General features: G+C 43.0%; 1 pseudogene; it reads right to left on the bottom strand.

Moving 5' to 3' along the window:
• Positions 1-282: 282 nt before the first annotated feature.
• LOC101519845 (high mobility group protein B3-like) lies at positions 283-849 on the bottom strand (annotated as a pseudogene).
• Between the last annotated feature and the right edge of the window lie 13,558 nt (positions 850-14,407).

Here is a 14,407-nt window from a genome sequence, read left to right as displayed (position 1 = left end):
AAGGCTGCCCAAAGAACATACTGTGGGTGACAGAAAACAGCTGGAGACAAGGCCCCTACCTCCCAGTGTCTGTGGGAGGACCAGTACTTAATACATAAATGCACCCAGGTAGTAACAATTCTTAAAATTAGAAACTATAGAGGCAAATAGCAAAATTTCTTTATGCAAAATAGTTGATACCTGGAGCTTTCTTTCTTAAATGTTTTATGCACACTCCTAAATTTTTCCTACAGTGCAAAGAACCTGAGTCACTAAAGAGATAATTTATTGGCATTGCTGTTTTTATTCATTTTTCTCCTCCTCCGCTTCCACCTTTTTCTGGACAACCTTGGCAGGCCCCTTTGCGCCATCAAACTTTCCTTTAGACTTAGAGTCAGTGACAGCCTTCTGGCACGTCTTCAGCCTTGCTGCCTTAGTGATGTATGGATGCTTTTCACTGTCACTCAGGTTGATCCACATCCCGCCCAGCTTCTTGGCCACATCGCCAGTGGAGATTCCAGGGTTTGGTGAATTTGAACTTGGGGTGAAATCCTGAACAGAAAAGGAAGAATTCAGATGGCGGTCTTTTAGGGGCATTAGGTCTCTTTTTTTCTTGCCTCCCTTAGCTGGTCCATAATCCTTCATTTCCCGAACACAGCACACTTTATCTGCCAACTCTCATCAAATTTAATTTCTCTTTTCCTACATTGTCTTTGACCTCTCAGAGCACTTTCTGGAAATTTCTGAGCAATTCACAGGAACCTCTAGGTTTTTCTCCTTATGTTCCTCTTGACATGACTACACAAAGAAGATACAAGTGGACATTTTGCACCTTGGCTTCTTGGGGCCACCTTTAACTATCCTGATCATATTGTTCACTAATCTGGGCAGTGCAGGGCACAATGCCAAATAGATATTTTAAACGTAAGAAATTTTTGGAGACAACTTCTGAGTAAGTTGAAGTTCTAGACTGACTCTTTTTCTTCCTTCCTTTTTTTCTTTTTTATGATGAAAAATGCATAATGCCAAACAGCATCTTTATGTCTAGGTGAGTAAAGTATATTCACATTGTGCTACAACTGACCTCATTCTCAAACCAAGACTCTATATCATTAAACTCCAAGCTTTAAACTCCATTTCCCCTCTTCCTGAGCCCACCCATGGTTACCTTTCTGCTTTCTATTTCTATGAGTTTGACCACTCCAGATAACTCAGGTTGCCAAAATCATGCTGTCACTGGCTGCTCTCACATAACATTTTCTCCTCAGTACTAATGCATGTTGTGGCCTGACCCAGAATTCCCTTCCCGGTTAAGGACAAATTATAAACAACTCTGAATGCATCCTCAGCTGTAATCACTCTGCCTTTAAAGAGAGGATGAGGCACGGGGGGGCACGGGTGTTCTAAAAAAATTCAAGTCCATGTATTTCAACCACAGATTTCCTGTCTGGCATAGCCACAGAATTCTCTCCTCAGCTAAGATATTCCCCATAGAATGCCTCTTGCTTTTACAATACCCCTAACTTCATAAAGACATACTCTCCTGTTTCTCTCCATATATTATTTCTGGCTGGTGTTAATGTGAAGGATGTGTATGCATTATTTATGTCCCCAACACTCAATGTGATCATTTTAACCAAAATAATGAGAAGGAAAAAAACTCAAGTTGTAATCCAAACTCAGTGGACAGGATGACAAAGTCAGTGCGAAAGGCTTGAAAGACATAAAGTCAGTGAGAAGGATGTGACTTCTGGAAGGTTCATGATGTAAGACAGGCACTGCATACTTACAACATGTAATAATTTCCCTTCCTGGCATTAGGATCTGCCACTCATCGGCAACTGCTTTTTGTATTTTAAGAAATTGTTTGGAAGCTTTGAGTGGTTGGTTAGCGTAAGTTTTCCTAATTAAAGAGATTCGAAGTAGGTTCCTGCTAACACATTTGTGCAGAAATAATGACTGTCAGAAGCGTTTTATTGACATAAAGCAGAATGTGGCCACACTTGTCTCTCACTATAGCTGCTGTCAGCTTGCTTTTAGATCACCTGGTTTAAATTTTCTCCCCTAAGATATTAAATTGTCTTCCTGTCTATCTTCACAAACCTTTGAACTTGACTACAGTCTGCATTATTTTCACATTGTATCTTCTAGAGCAGTTTAAAAAGATTTTAAAACTTTTCTATCCTTCGTTTTCACTTTATTTGAAAGCAAAGAGATGAGTCCTCTCGCTCTCTGGTTCACTTCCCAACACCTGCAGCAGACAGGGAGAAGACAGAACTGATCTTGGGTAGAAGATAGACTTTCATATTTTAAAGTTTGTAATCTTTAAGAATATCGAAAGTGCTCCTACTAAATCCCCAGCATTCTCACGGCTTTGTCTGGCTGCTGCAGTCTTGACTTGCAAAAGCTGTCTCCTGCAGAGCAATCATTTTCTTTCTTTTTTTTTTTAAATTAAATTTATTCATTGATTACATCTTTGTCTCCCGACTGCCTCTCTTGGTTAACTGTTAGGCCACCCTGCCTGGTTTTAAAAATCCCAGTAGGTGAAGGAGAGGAATGTTTAAAATTCACTGGGTCAAATTTTGATTTTTCTCTTTTTGAATAAATGCATAAAGTAAACTGTACATTTCAGACTCCCATTCAAATGACTTCATCACATTACTGGTTGAAACCTTTTCTATCTAGTCTAAAACAACGAAATAACTCATATCACAATGTGACCAGAGATTCGGTCATCTTGTTTTTATTTTAGTAATCACGTTATAAAGAAGGTCTTCAAACTTATTTGCTTTTCCAAAAGATCAGTCTGGATTACTGGTTTTTTTTTTTTTTTGAGATTTATATATTTGAAAAGTAGAATGACAAAGAGATGAAGAGACACCCATGAAGAGAAATCCTACATCCTCCCCAAGTGCTTACTACAATCAGGACAAGGCCAGGTCAAAATTAGGAGCCAGAAACTCCATCCTGGACTCAATGGGGTTTGGCAAGAACTCATGTACTGGGCCATCTTATGCTGCCTTCTCAGTTGCCTTAGCAGGAAGGTGGCTAGGAAACATAGCAACGGGAACTGGAATGGGCTCTGTACTATGGAACAAAGACATTCACATTTGAGGCTGGTGCTTGGCAGAGCAGTTAACATGTTTCTTCAGATGCCTGCATCCCGTATCAGAGGGTGTAGGTTCAAGTCCAGCTACTGTAATCTCAATTCCAGTTTTCTGCATGTGATGGCTCAAGTAAAATGAAAATGCTAATACTTTGAATTCATTCTTTTTCCCCAGATTTTGAAATGTTTCCTGATGTCATTTCCATTTTGTTCTGTCTTTACATGTTATTGCTAACCAGTGCTAAGCAGGCTAAGGAGGAAGGAAACTTACAGCAGTAAGATGTTCCATTCCACACTAATTCTTCTGAGTCAATGCAATAATATGTTGTTCTGGGCCAGCCATCCGGTGAGTGAACCTGCTGATTTAAGATCATTCTCTCATGGTCTTTTTCTGTGTAACTGACTTTTTATTTGAAAGTCAGAGTTACAGAGAGAAGAGTCAGAGAGCAAGATGGTCCATCTACTGGTATACTCTCCAAGTGGTCATAACAGCCAGAGCTGAACTGATCCAAATCAGGAACTTCTTTCGGGTCTTCCATGCAGGTGTAGGATCCCAAGGCTTTGGTCCGTCCTCAACTGTTTTCCCAGGGCACAAGTAGGAAGCGTTATGGGAAGCGGAGTAGCTGGAATATAAACTGGCATCCATATGGGATCCCGGCATATGAAAGGTGAGGATTTTAGCCACTAGGCTACCAAGCTGGGACGAAATAAATAAATCTTTGAAAAAAATCAATAATTTTGACAAATTTGGTTGGCTTATGATCTGACTAATCAAAAAGAAAAAGAGAAAAGACATAAAGTACCAGCATCACAGGTACAAAGAAGGTTCATCACCTAAATCAACTTCAGTACCTGGCCAGTTTCCCGAAGAATACATGCTACCAGAACTAACAAAATGGCAAACAGATCACCTGCATGAATCATCTGCTGAGGAAATCCGTTAACTATTAGCCTCCCCAAACAGAAATCTCTTGGTCTAAATGAATATCACTGAACAGTTAAGGAGGAGTTTATACTATTCCTCTACATTGTCTTTCAGAAAACAGAACCACAAAGAACACATTCTAATGTACTATATGAAGTGAGCGCCACCCCAATACCAAAATCAAATAAAAACTTTTTAAGAAAGATATACCACTGAGCAACCACCTCTCAATATACAGATATAAAGTTCTCACAAGCATACTAGTTGGTTGAGAAAAACCGTAGAAAAAAGAATTCTACGGTTTTTCTCAACCAACTAGTATGCTTATTTCAGTATGCACACCAATTCAATACACAAGCATACATTGCACCTAGGACCCATATTGGGGCAAAGATGTCAACACTCAGTAGTACTTCTCATGATCACAGGTACAATTTAATCAGTGAAATAAGACAAGAAAAGGATGCAAGCAGTGTACACATTGGAAGGAAGAAATAACTGGGTGTGCAGCTGACTTCTCCATGTAAAGAAAAAAACAAAGCACTTGAAACTAGCAACTAAGCATTGCCAGATTGCAGGATACAAGGCTAATGTGCAATTAAGAATCCTATATGCTTAATTACTTCTGTATATAATAGTAACAATGGAAATAAGGAATTCATATGAGAATTCAACTTAAAAAGCACCAACAAAATGAAATACTTAGGTACTATAAACGTAACGAAAGTGTACAGATATATTTGCAGAAAAATTCTAATAAGCAGACCCAAAGGAGATATAAATGAATGGAAAAGTATTCTATGCTGGAAATCTGAAAAAAAAAATGTGGGGCATAGTAGGCTGAACCCTGGCCGGTTCACGCCCCGGCTGCTCCACTTCCCATCCAGCTCCCTGCTTTTGCCCTTTGGAAGCAGCAGAGGATGGTTCAAGGACACACACACCTGAAACCACATGAGAGAACCAGAAGCTCCTGACTTTAGAACAGCTCAGCTCCGGTTCCTGGGGCCACTTGGGAAGTGAACCAATAAATTAAAGACCTCTCTCTGTCTCTCCTCTCCGTAAATCTGCCTTTCAAATGAAAAATAAAAGATAAATCTTAAGGGGCTGGCACAATAGATGGACTGGCTTATGCTCCTGTGAGTGCCGGCATCCTCACATAGGTACCAGTTCGAATCCCACTGCTCCACTTCCCATCCAGCTATCTGCTTTGGCCTGGGAAAGCAGCAGAGGATGGCCCAAGTTCTTGGGACCCTGTACCCGCATGGGAGACCTGGAGGAAGCTCCTGGTTCCTGGCTTTGGATCGGCTTAGCTCCAACCATTGAGGCCACTAGGAGGACCAATTAGTGAAAGCAAGATCTCTGTCTCTCCTCCTCTCTGTAGATCTCCCTTTCCAATAAAGAGAAAATAAGTCTTAATTTAAAAAAATAATGTCTTTTAAAAAATATCAATCCTGTGAAGATATAAGCTTCCGAACTTGGCATATAAGCACATGCCAATCTGGTCCTGGCTACGTATTTTGTCAACATGCATAAACTGATTCTGTTGTGAACAAGCCAAAGACCTTGAATACTGAAGAAAAACAACTCAGAAGAATAACACTGGCGAGACTCAATGCAAATTTCAATAATTAGGAGAGTGTGATGTTGGAAAAAGAACAGATACCCAGATCAATGAAACAGAGAAAAGAACCCAAAAATGATGTCACAAAAATATTGTCAACAGGTCTTTGGCAGAATTCAAGGGAGCAAAGGCAGAAATCCAATATATAAAGGAAGCCAAAATCCAGACCCACAGCTAGGAACAGGTTCTGTGCAATGGCACCCTATCTGCCGGCCAAATGCCTGCCCCATTTGCATTTCTGTGTCTTGTTTAAGGAATCTCCTAGGGCGAGCACAGTGGGTTGTGAGATAACTCTCCACCTGAGGCTCAGGCAGTCCATAGGGGTGCTGGCTCGAATCCCCATTACTGCAATTCTGATCAGCTCTCTGCTCATGGCAACAGAGGATGGCTTAAGTGCTGGGCCCCTACAACGCACCTGGGAGACCAGGAAGAAGCTCCTGATGCCCAGCTTCAGACTAGCAGAGCTCTGGGCCATTTGGGAAGTGAACCAGCAGATGGAGTATCTCTCCTTTCACTACCTCTTCTTTTTCTCTTTCAAGAAAAAAAAAAAAAAAAAAAAAAAAAAAAAGGACTCTTTCCCTGTCCCGATATCATTAAGATATTTTCACATTTTTCTTCTAGAGTTTCTAAAACCCTAAATTAAATTCTAGGATTTCTGGAATTTTTTTTATTAGAGGCACTTGGATTTTACTTTTCTGTAAAATGTGAGATAGGGATTCAATGATGATTTTCGTTTTCTACCCCTTATGAACAAATATCAATTGAACATTAAGATTTCTTAGCACCTATTTAATAATGTGCATAGCCAATCACCCTAAAAATCAGTGATTTAGAACAACAGCAGTTACATATTATTGTTCATGGTTCCTGCTGGTCATAAGTTTGATAAGCTCTCAGCTTCAAACATCTTGAAGTTTATTTTATTGAGGGCTAGGGATCCATTTCCAAGATACCTCATCCTCCTGGCTAGCAGAATGACGTCCTTAGGGCCTAAATTTCTCTTTAAATGAACTTCTCAAAATAGCCACTTGAATGCCTTCCGCATACTGAGTCTGGATTCCCTGAAGGGGAAGCATTTCAGACAGGTAGGCAGAAGATCAAAAACCTTTTATGGTCTGGATTCAGAAGTCATGCTCGGTCACTTCCACTTTTTCTTAGAGCTGAGGTAGTTACAGAGGTCAGTTCAAGTTCAAGAGGAGGGAACACAGACTCTGCCTCTCTGGAGCTAAGTCCATGTTACTCTGTAAGAAAAACCTGCAGGCTGTAATACATATTTGGATGCAGTCATGCCAATCTGCCACAGCATCCTCTAAAATGTCAGTTCTGAAGTGGGCAAGGGTTGTAGCAGTTAAAGTGCTGCTGAGGACACACTCTGGAACAGACTGCCTGGGTCAGAGTCCCAGCTCTGCTTCTGATCCAGCTTCCTGCTGAAGTGCACCCAGAAGAGACACCCACAGAGGAAAAACAACACAAATATTCCACAATATCTTTTGTATAAAATAATTAAACGGTATCTCCTTTCAAATGACTTGGGCAACTATACAGGATAAGAGCAGCTGCGGTACCATGGTTGCCCACTCATCAGATACATTGTGCCCAGTCTAATGACCCTCAAAATGTAGCCTACTGCCTTACATATTTAAAAAAATATAAATTATTGGACATTTGTCTACTCATCCTGAACTGTTCTCTGCATATACTCAAAGAAACCACAAAAGAAGGAAAGGATTGGGGATTGGATGCTTATTTCTCTGGAAAAGTCTCAGGTGCTTTGGCTGGTAAGTTAGCACAATGGTTTGAATATGGTCAAAACTCACACTGAGGCTTATTTGCCCTATGCAACAGTATTGAGGCAGTTAAGGAGATAGCGATAGCATGGGGTAGTATCCATGCAAGAGGCTGATGCTGCCTAGGGGGACTAGGTTAGCTCTTATGGGACTAGGTGAGTCACCACAAAAGCAAATTAACAAAAAGGAGGCCACCCCGTGTGTTTGAACTCTCTTTGCCCATGTTTGCTTCTTGGCCATTCTGCAATGCAGCCAATGAACCCTCCCCAGATATTAGCACCAGGAGCTGGATTTCCTGACACCAAATGAATGAGGGGTGGACCAAATATGACCATTGTGTTATGGAGATTCTTAGGAATTAAAAAAAACCACTTGTTTTAGTTTTTTATGACTGTTTTGTTTAATCTCCTATACCAACGTATTCTTCTTCCTTCACATACTTCTTGATACGTCTGAAATTTGCTAGAGTATTTGAAAGGCATATTTATGGGGATAAAGAGAGGAAGATGGGGGAGCAGGACAACAGATACAGAGAGATGAGGGAGAGTCCTCTATCTGCTGTTTTACTCCCAAATGACTGCAACATCTGGTCGGTTGGCTGCCAGGGTCCACCACAATGTATCCACTCACCTGATACCCACTGCCAAAGCTCAGCCAGAAGGACTGTCCAACCCATTCTGTTCTCCATATAATAACATGGTGCTCACTGTCCTTTGCAGACATCCATGAGCTAGCCATCTTGTCCCCCACGTATAGTTGGGAATGCTGTCCACTGCACAGGCATCAGCAAGCAAGGAGGTCCAGTCCCAATACATGCACTCCAAGGTTGGACAACAAATCCCATGATTGTCCCTGTGGCCAGAGTTTTGAGTCCAGTGGCCTACTTGGGGAGTCCCTTAAGAAACCTCATCTGAGATGAGCCCAGACCTGACTCTTGGATGTGCCAGCCAGTACAGGCTCCAGTTCAGTCTACCCCCTCATCACACTGCACACACACTGGTGGAGATTGTCTGGTCAAATCCATCCCCAGCCCCATGTCCCAGGCAAGCCTATGGGTTCTGCAGACCAGCCCAATTCAGCCTGCCACAGAATGGCCACAATGCACACCAGGAGCAACTGCAGTCTAATTGGGGCAACCCCAAGTAACACCAGCCAGGCCCACTCTCCAGGCCTGGTGCCTACACATGCCAGTATATACAACAGGTTAGTCCAGTCCATGCTGCATCTCAGTTGGCCTATCTCGTATACATCTATGGGTATTGCAGTTTAGCTCAGCTCATCCTACTCAACGATCCAGTTCATATGTGTGCCAGTGGGTATGCTGGTTTGTCCCAAGCCTGGCTCTCATGCCCACCAGTGGGAGCTGCAGCCCACCACAGAAATGCCCAGGTTCCCTACTAGACCCACTCCCAATCCCATCTTACACCTTCCAGGGGCTACTGTGCTTTAGCCTGACACAATTTGCATCCTGTCCCTGCACTTGCCAGGGGATGTTGCGGCAAAGCCCAGCAAGTCAACACTTACCCTGGCTCCTGTGTGCGCCAGTGGATGCAGTGGCCTAGACTAGCCCTCTCCCAGACCCAGCTTACAGTTGTAGCTCTGCGCAGCCTAGACCACCTCCAGTCCCAGCTCTCATGCTCCCCAGTGGCTCAGTAGGGAGATGTCTTGGGCCTGCTCAACAGGCTCATTCCTGGCCTGGGTTCTTGCATGTACTGGTGGGTGTTGCAGCCTAGTAAGGCATGGCCCATTTAACCTTGGCATATGCCAACGGGTGCTGCAGCCTAGCTCTGACCACTCTGTCCCCAGTTCCAGGGGGTGCTGCAGCCTTACCCTGCTTGGCCAGTCCCTAGTTCCAGCCCTAATGTGAACTGGTTGGTGTTGTGTCCCAACCTGGCCTGGCCTGCACCCTATCCCAACTCTCTCACATCTGCCAGTGAATGTTGCAGACTGACCCACTCCGGCCCACCCCTAGAGATGACCCACATGAATGCCAATAGATATGGTAGCCCAGCCTGGCCTGGACTGCCCCCAGCCTCAGTTCTTGCACTCACTAGCTGGGGCTGCAACTTAACAGGGGAGTTTCCCAAGCTTCCCTATCAGACCAGCTTCCAATTGTCGATCTTGCGCATAATGGTGGGTGTTTGGCTCAGCTGACTTGGCCCATCTCTAGTCCTGACCTTCATTGCCAGGTACTGTGGCTTTGCCTGAGCAGCCCAAATCCATTCTGGCTCTCTCATGGGTGCTGCAGCCCAGCCTTGCCTGGTCTACCCCTAGACCTAGCTCTCATGTAGATCAGTGGGTCCCACAACCCAGCCCTGCCTATCCCACACCCACTCTGGATCTCACAAGTGCCAGTGGGTCCTGGAGCCAAGTTCAGTCTGCAAATGCCCAGACCCAGCTTACACACATGCTGAGAAATGTTGCACCATGTTCAGCATAGACTGCCCCCATTCCTGGCTCTTGTGCTCACCAATGGCAGCCACAGCCCAGCAGGAGCATCCCTTTAGCTATCTTATCATGCCTGTACATAGCCACAGACCTTGTGTGTACCAGTAGTTGCTCCAGCTCAACCTGGCAAGGCCTAATCCCCATCTTCACCCTTGTCATTTGATAGCGCAGTCTGGCCCAGTCTGGCCTACCCCAATCTCAACTCTTGCTGGGGGGTGCTGCAGCCTAGCCTTGCCCAGCCTATCCCCATCCGTGGTTTTCATGCAAACCAATAGGTATGATAGCCTAGCCCAGTATGGCTCACACTTCATCCTGGCTCCTGCACATGCCAGTGTGCTACGATTTGGCCTGGCCCTACCTGGCCTGCCCCCTGAGCCAAACTACACGGCTGCCAACAAGTGGAACAGCCTTGCCCCACCTGACCAATACCCAGTCCTGATTCGTGTGCTCACCACTGGGGGCTACAGCTCACCAGGGCAGTTCCCCAAGTTCCCCCACCAGGCCCATTCCCAGACCCAGATCTCACATGTGCCAGTGGGTGCTAGGCCTCTACCCCCACTCTCAGCCTTTATGTGTGCTGGTGGATGTTGTGGCCTGGTCACTCTCAATTCTTGGGTGCAGCCTGGATCAACACGACCTGTTCCCAATCACAGTTTCAGTAAGTGTTGGTGTTGGTGTTGCCACGGGGCATTCTGGGTACACAATTGATCCAGGGCTGTATGTGTACCTTATACCAAACTGACATCCCCTTCTCATACTGACCCCTATACTTTCACCCTTTCAATTAGCTCTCTCCATGCCCCCACTCTCCTTGCCCCTCCTCCTCTCCGCCCCCTTCCTTTTCTCACTCCTGCTACATCATCCTGTTTCCCCACCCCCCCGCCCTGCTTCCAGGGCCAATGAATAAGTATCAATTATTCTAAGTAAAACTGATATTAAAAAGCTTAACAGAATGCCACTGGATCATTAATTACTAATGTTACATGATAATGTAATGCTGGTGTAACAGTTTACTTATTAATGTTTTGGAGTACTCTGGATGGTGTAATGGATGTAGTTTTCATATCACTAGCCCCTTCCCAACCTCAAACCCTCTTCCACCCTTCTGATTCGCCCTACTGCCCCATCCTTCCATTTTCTCATTCCATTTCCTAAAATGTCCCACTCTACTCTTATTAATAAATCTTAAGGATTACAAGTGAAATTGATATAAAGCTTCATAGATGATGTCACCAGATCACTAACTGCGGGTTGTATTTTACATATTAGTGTCATTTTATTAGTATTTTGCAACTTGACTGGTTTTCTGGAGAACTGGAGTGCACAATCTTGGTGGTATGATCAATGTACTCATTGTATCATCACCTCCAACTCAAACCACCCCAACTCCCATCTCTCCCCCTCCCCTTATAGGTTTCTTGCATGATGTCATCGGTCCCTACTAACTGATGGCTGTTTTAGATATCAGTATTTCATAGAGGAAACAAATTTGTTGATTTGCTTGAGTAAGCAGATACACACATGATCTAGGTTGTGTGACTGGTGTATCCTTTCATTACCCTCAACCCAAACTGACCTCCACCCCACCTTCCCACCTTCACTCCTTTCCCTCTACCCTCTCCACTGCCCCACCCACCCTATCCCCACCCCCACCTCAATTGTCCCATCCGATCAATTAATGTCAAGTATTCCAAGAGTTTTATTATGTGACTGATATTGCTATTAGTTGGTAGCTTACTTACAATATAACCTTTTGCAGCTGAGATGCCTTACCTGACTTCCTAGAGTATTCTGGGTTTACAATTGTTCCTAGGTTGTGTGACTGATGTGTTCCTCCTATTACCACCTCCACCCCCCACCTTCTCACTCCTGTTCCTACGCCTCTCCCCACTGCCCTTTTAGCCCACTCCACAGTTCCACCCTCCCTATCAATTAATGTCAAGTATTACAAGTGAAATTACTACTTAAAGTATGTTTTTACTATATCACTGGATTTGCGAGTAGTTATTAGTTTTATTTTGTGATAGCGTAAAATACACTGATTCGCTGGAGTATTCGGGCACACACCTGATCTGGGGTTGTGTGACTGATGTGTTGTTAAGAACCCCTTATTCCTCCCCACCCAACTCTGACCCTCCCACCCTCCTGACTCCCCACCACATTCCCACTATGCTAGCCCCTTCATCTGAGGCTGGTGACGCTGAAATGATCAGGACACAATGTGCACTTAACCACTAAATCTTTATTGAATATTTTGTTATAACAGCAATACAGTATTAGTAAATAGAAATACAGAGTAAAGAGAATACAGCAATAATTGAAGGAGGGGTGAGGGTTGGGGTGGGATGGTAGGGGAAATGGTTAGGAATAGGGAGGGAGAGTTACTAACAGGGACAAAACAAGGATTTTTATTCATAATTTTCCTGTAATTTTCATAACTATTGAGCATCCATTTATTATCATTCCAATCACAAATTTCTCAAAGGTGAACATACATTTATTATCATTCCAACAACAAATTTCTCAACAGTATCTTGATATTGTGTAATTTTCAGAATGTAACTCCCTAGAGTTAACAACACCTAGGGCATCTATTGAATTTTCAATTAAATCACTTTTGATGTTTCATTAGGGTTTTATCCATGTCCAATTCATTTTAAAACAGGTTGATCTCCCTGTAGTTCCCTCCAAATTTACTGGAAAGTTTTAAGGACAGAAAGGGTAAGGGGTCACAAGTAAGTAGTACACTTATCGAAATAGCTAATACATGATAGAATCCTAACTTCCTAAGCAAACCCTCCCACTTAAGATCACTACTAGACCCTCCCACCCTAAATACTAATGATTATATGTATCCCCCTAATTACCTAAAGCGATTACATAAAAGAAAAAAAATGAAATTTGCCACAGACCAATTCAAAATTCAAAAGCGTTCTACAATCTGCAACAACAACAAAGAACTTCCAGTCCATTGGGTAGATGTTCTTCCAGCTTTCAGCGGGCATGTCTTCCTCTACAGGGGTGGTCTTTCACTGCTGCCCAGTTCCTTCCAGCCTGGGGTCCTCTGTTGCCAGTCTTGTCTGATGTTAGACGTCTGTGGCGATGACAACTGGATCAATTCAGGAGTCCTGGAGGTACCTGCAAACTCAACAGAATGCCAGCCTGCACTAATCAATGGTGCCTCTCTTATTTTGTACATCTGTAACCACACAAGATCTAATCAACTACAAATACCTCATTGCTCAAACTAAACTGACCCTTCATGAACGCTTCCAACTTCCTGTTTCAATATCCTAGCATGATGACCTTAGCTAGTTCTCTCTAAGCTTGCTTACTTAACCATGGGAGAGCTGAGATCTTCTCTCTCCTTGTTTTAATTAACAAACAATGTAAATTTTCGCCAAAAGCCAATTAATTTTCTCAAATTGTTTCTCAGATAATTAATTTTCTCAGATTGTTTCTCAACTATTGGTTTTGCTAATAATTCTGATGTTTTGATTTGTATATCACCTTCAGATTTTGTTTTACTCCTTCTCCATCTTCTTTATGCTTTGCTTGTTCCTTTCTTAACGAAAATAAAGACATTTTTGTTGGAACATGTAAAAACAAATTTCAAGGATCGAATTAACAAATTTGATCAGTAACAACCAAAAAAAAAAAAAAAAAACAAATTGAATGAAAGGAAACTTAGTCAAAATGCCAATATGATGGAACAATAAATTTGGGATTACTTATCATTAACATCTAGTACTTATAGACAACACACACAGCAATACAGCATTGTACACACTGCCAGAAAGTCCATCCAAGCTTCAGGAAACAGCCAGATGTGTGCCAGGGACTTGGTGAGTCATGAACTCACACCTGCATGCTCTCCCTGACTGCTGTTGTTGTTGCTGGCCAACTTCTCCAGGCTTCTGCTTGCGGTGGTGGCAAATGTCCGTGTACACATGCCAGGGTGGGGGCAGGGGTGCTGCAGAGTGAGGCCGGGGTCTAGGCACCTCTGCAGCTTGCAGATCAGTCAGTGCTTGTAAAGGCTGACACTGAACAGCGCGAGTTCAAAGGTATGGAGGATGGATTGATTTGAGGTAAACTGAAGTAACGCTTCAAAAGAGTCCAGAAGCACAAATGCACCATTGTAAAAGTAATTATTCTAAATATACGAGGGATAGACAAGCTTTCTAATTCCATTGAAGAAAAAAAAAGAAGCTGGCTTTAGATTAAACAAGTAGCCAATTAGGTTTCTTCATTTAACTGGTAGATCCTTTGGTGTGATTTTTTTAAAAAGCCAATTGATAAAATTGAAATATTTGATATTATCAGATTAAAAGATGAACAACTATAAACACTCCAGTTGTGAGGAGCCCCTCATTCACAGTGTTGTAAGAAGTTCACAGTAAAGAAACACTTTAGGAGATGGTATGCATCACTTTTTTTCTTAGCTTATCAATAACAATTAGTTCTTTGTTATTCAATGGAAATTTTTGAAAGCAGAATCACCACTTAAAAAGACTGTCAAGGGACATTACTACAGCTAAAAA

Source organism: Ochotona princeps, chromosome 20 (assembly GCF_030435755.1).
Source record: "Ochotona princeps isolate mOchPri1 chromosome 20, mOchPri1.hap1, whole genome shotgun sequence".
Lineage (NCBI taxonomy): Eukaryota > Metazoa > Chordata > Mammalia > Lagomorpha > Ochotonidae > Ochotona > Ochotona princeps.
The sequence above is the reverse complement of the archived record's forward strand: the minus strand, read 5'-3'. Positions and strand labels throughout refer to the sequence as shown.